The following is a 5,221-nucleotide window of genomic DNA, read 5'->3' as shown; positions in this document are numbered from 1 at the left end:
AGTAAATATGAGCAATGTCCCACAAGTTTCTGATGTCTTCCAAACAGTACAGAATTCCCTCCTCCTTGCGTGGTCTGGCAAATCTTTCTTGACTAGAGAGCATCATGTTCTTTGGTTCCACCTGCTGAATGCAAGTGCTAATCTTTTATTCACTAAGCAAACCTGCCTTTGTTTACTGAGCAACCTGCTCAGTTTCTGGCAAAGGGACAGTAGTGTAGATGAAACCTCTGAATGAAAATTTGCAGGTAGATTAATCTCTACAATGTAACAGCTTTTCGATTTATTGTAAATGGGTCATTATCCTTAGTCACAAAGAATAACAAATTGCATAGAGACATGCCTGCACACAGATGTAAACATATATCTGTTTGAAAGGAATTGTACCATGGATTGTTTACAAGGCATAATACAGGATGGATGCAGGAAAATGAAAAAGATATTGTTAATGGTCTTTTCCAGGTCCCCCAAAACTGAACTGAATACACGGGTAGGGTTAATTTAAAAAACAAAAAGCAAAACTCTTCTTCCCCCTCTGTCCCAGGGCATGAGGTTCTTGTACTCTGTTCCAGTCTTTGGTTCTGGCACTCCAGCAATGCTGTTCATGGTACGTCACCACTGTAGCCAATGATTGGCTTCAGCAGTCAAATTTGGTATTTGGGTCATCCCTGCACATGATCCAGAGATGGGGATGTATTACCTATCTAATATTGATCCAGTTCTGGATTGAGACTATAATTTTGCTGTTTACGTGTCTATACAAAGTATTGCCTATTGATCATAATCAAGGGACTGCTCTTCACCCGATATGATTTAACCACTTTATTAAAATTCAAACAACACACAACGCGTTCTGTGTTGTTTGAACTTTAATAAGAAACATGTTGTGTGTTGTTTGAACTTTAATAAAGTGGTTAAAACATATTGGGTGAAGCACGGTACCTTGACTATGGTCCTTTAGCAATTTAATTGTCACCGTTGGTGAACTGAGTCCTGCAGCTCCTACCTCACCCAGTGCAACGGTTCTGAGGCTATATCGGTAGTTGTGAAGCCTTCACAACTCCACCAGGTGAGGGTTTATTTAGCACATTGCAATTGTCCCTCTCCTAACAGAATTACTACACTATATACAGCTCGGTGCTGCTTTTGTTTTTGTCTTTGTTTACACAAAGTATGGGATCACTGGCTCTGACCGTGCCAGTCAGCATTACAATCTGAAGGGGCGTTATTGGTGGATGTACCTTATCAGTCGCCATTCATGAGTAGTGTATGACAGCTTCAGTATAGATTCCAATGCATTGAGGGATGGGGAGGAGTCTGGCGAGTCAAGTGCATTGAAGGATCCCGCTGGGACACAGTGTTTTCTGATTGGCCAAGCATCCATCTTGGCCATTATAGTCTCAGCATTTCCATCATGGTACTGTTTTCTGGCATCAATGCAGACATGTGATATTGTGTGTCTTGAACTGGCTACATTGTTGGCTTTTGTTTCTTATTTGAAAATTGACACCCGATGAGAATATTTTCAGAAATGTGTAGGCAGGGGCAGATTGGTTATATATATCACCGGGGAAATTCCTGGTGGACTGACTGGGATATGGGCCTCTGGGCCAGCAAGCTACCTGCTCCAAGGCCAGGCCCTTAGCCTGACAGTTTCTGCAGAGTGCAGCCTTGCAGACCCCACTCTGAAGCTCTGAGGATACCAGGTGGCACCGAGAGTTTCGTTCGGACTGCACAGGACCTAACCGAAACTGCCATTATACTCTAGGATCTCTTACATAGGACTGCTGCCTCTTCCTCCATGTAAAGCAGTCCTGTGCAAAATTACTTTACACAGGGCTGCCTTACATGGAGGAGCTACTTGTGCTGGCCCTGCCTACTTGTATTAACTCTGCCTACTTGCACTTAGTCCGCCTATAAAATGGGGCCACTTTTAAGAAATTTTTCCAGGGCCACTTTCATGTCCCAATTTGCCCCTATGCATTGGGTCTAAGAACTGTACACAAGGCAGGGATTATACATCAGACATTAGTTTGGAAGTTTCTTGGAGTTACTAATGCTCCTATGCTGTAAAACATGGGGATTGGAACACCGAACCTCTTGGTCTGCACTGCAAAATAAATGGGCCAAGTATCCCAGTATCTTTGTAATATATATTCTTCCACCTGCTTATGCCAACCAAAAAAAAAAGGTCAAAGTTTGGATATTTTTGACAAATGAGTGGATCACTACTATGGTATTTCAAAATTTTTGGTGTGGCAATGTTTTGTCCGGGGCCCCCTACCTCATCCCTACAGAGAATTATTGATAATGAATAACGCTACATTAAAAATAAGCACACCATTGTTTTTCTTGTGCAATTTTCCATGTGTTTGATGTGTCACATGACCCTCTTCCCATTGAAAAAAGTAAAGTTGCATCCAAAATGATGGCTTTCCAGATGGTCGCCATGGGCATCACCCAGCCTCAAATGTTTCTCCCCTTCCATGTACTAATATGCCATAAACAGTAAGACGAAATCAGCAACCACTTCCATTTTATCTGGGTTTATCCATACTTACATGGCCCACCCTTTACATATCAAACATTGGTATCAATTAAAAGTACAACTTGCCTTGCAAATAAGGAGCCATGACATATCTCTGTCAACAATACAGTAAAAAAGTTATAGGTGTCAGAAACGGTGACCCCAGGAAAATCAATTTTCAAAAAGTGACGTTTTATTTGTAAAGTGGTAAAACATAATTAAAAAAAATCTATATAAATATGGTATCACCGTAATTGTACTGACCTGCCTGACAATGCTGCCATGTTATTTTTAATGCAGCGTGAGGGCCAGTGGCGTAACTACCACCATAGCAGCAGAGGCAGCTGCCACAGGGCCCGGGACATTAGGGGCCCGGTGACAGCTCCTACCGCTGCTATCATTATTCTCGGAGGTCTTTTCGGACCCCCGAGTATAATGATCAGGGCCCCCTGTTGGTGGAATACTTTCCACCAACAGGGGCCCCGAAGCTGCAGCAACGGCTGACACACAGGAGCTGCAGGTCTGGCTCCTCTCAGCGCTTCAGGACGCTCCCCCTCTCTCCCCCCCCTCCCTTTCTCTGCCTGTCCTCTGCCCACCAATGAGAGGGCTGAGGAGAGCCCAGAAGGCGGGGCTTATCCCTGCCGAGCTCCTGCTGTCCTGCACAGAAGAGGAGAAGAAGAAGCTGCTCCAGGAAAATGAAACTAAAGATACACAGGTACATACTGGGGTTACTATACTTATTAATATCAGGTACACAGGTACATACTGGGGTTACTATACTTATTAATATCAGGCATTTGGGGTGATTACTTTTGTTTTAGTAACTCTATGTGCCTCATATTAATAGCAGTTAACCCCATCATGTCCCTCACATTAACCCCTATGTGCCTCACCATAAGAGTTACTGATATGTGAGACATATGGGGGTAATAGTAATGAAGATACTTTATTATTACCTTCATGTCTCTCACATATCAGTAACTCTTATGTGAGGTACACAAGGGTTAATGTGAGGGACATTATGGGGTTAACTGCTATTAATATGAGGCACATGGAGTTACTAAATTGTAATGCACATGACCAGATTTTTTATCCACAATTGTCCTGGTATAGCGGTCAGTGGGTGACGTGACAGTATGTAGTCCTGCAGGGGCCACTATGGGACATAATACTGTGTGCAGGGGCCACTATGGGGCATAATACTGTGTGCAGGGGCTATTATGGGGGATAATACTGTGTGTAGGGGCCACTATGGGACATAATACTGTGTGCAGGGGCCACTATGGGACATAATACTGTGTGTAGGGGCCACTATGGGACATAATACTGTGTGCAGGGGACATTATGGGGCATAATACTGTGTGCAGGGGCCACTATGGGGCACAATACTGTGTGCAGGGGCCACTATGGGGCATAATACTGTGTGCAGGGGCCACTATGGGGCATAATACTGTGTGCAGGGGCCACTATGGGACATAATACTGTGTGCAGGGGCCACTATGGGACATAATACTGTGTGCAGAGGCCACTATGGGACATAATACTGTGTGCAGGGGACATTATGGGGCATAATACTGTGCGCAGGGGCCACTATGGGGCATAATACTGTGCGCAGGGGCCACTATGGGGCGTAATACTGTGTGCAGGGGCCACTATGGGGCATAATACTGTGTGCAGGGGCCACTATGGGGCATAATACTGTGTGCAGGGGCCACTATGGGGCATAATACTGTGTGCAGGGGCCACTATGGGGCATAATACTGTGTGCAGGGTCCACTATTGGTCATAATAGAGCGCGCAGGAATGCGTAGGAGGGACTCGGTCGAGATCTTCGGTGTCGGGGAGGTCCCATGTCAAAAGTTCGCCACGGGGCCCGGACATTCCTAGTTACGCCACTGGTGAGGGCCATAAAAACAAAATGTAGAAAATGATGATAGAATTGTGTTTTTATTTCACAAGGACAACCAAAACACATAAATAAAAGCTAATCAAAACATTATATGCACCGCAAAATAATAACAAATGAAAGTACAACTCATCACGCAAAGAATAAGCCCTCACTTAGCTATTTATTTATTATGCTTACTTATATAGCACCATCTTATTCCGCAGCGCTTTACAGATATTGTCAGTCACTGTCCCATATAGGGCTCACAATCTACATTCCCTATCAGTATGTCTTTGGGAGGAAACCCACGCAAACACGGGGAGAACATACAAACTCCTTGCAGATATTGCTCTTGGCAGGATTTGAACTTAGGACTCCAGCGCTGCAAGGCTGCAGTGAGCCACCGTGCTATATAGACAAAAAAAAAAAAATCAACATAAATATGGTATCACAGTAATTGTACTGACCAGCCTGACTATACACACATTTTATACATTTAGACATAAAATGAAGTCATTGAGCATTAACCTACAAATTACCCTGCGTCATTAAGGGGTTAATTATAGAACCTTTGTGTCCTTTGTTTTTCATTATCCTATAAAGTTCCATTGGCACGATAGTTGTGTTTGCATGTCAATGTATATTCAAATCCACTAAAGGGTCAAAGTGTTTCTCCACATTAAGGCTGGTCTTACACGACCGTAATGCATTTGCGGTCCGCAAGTTGCTGATCAGCAACACTAGTTGCTGATCATCAACTTACACTCCGCAGATGTCTGTGAGCTGCCGCACTCGCTCATAGAGTTCTA

This window comes from Leptodactylus fuscus, chromosome 2, assembly GCF_031893055.1.
Source record: "Leptodactylus fuscus isolate aLepFus1 chromosome 2, aLepFus1.hap2, whole genome shotgun sequence".
Lineage (NCBI taxonomy): Eukaryota > Metazoa > Chordata > Amphibia > Anura > Leptodactylidae > Leptodactylus > Leptodactylus fuscus.
The sequence above is the reverse complement of the archived record's forward strand: the minus strand, read 5'-3'. Positions refer to the sequence as shown.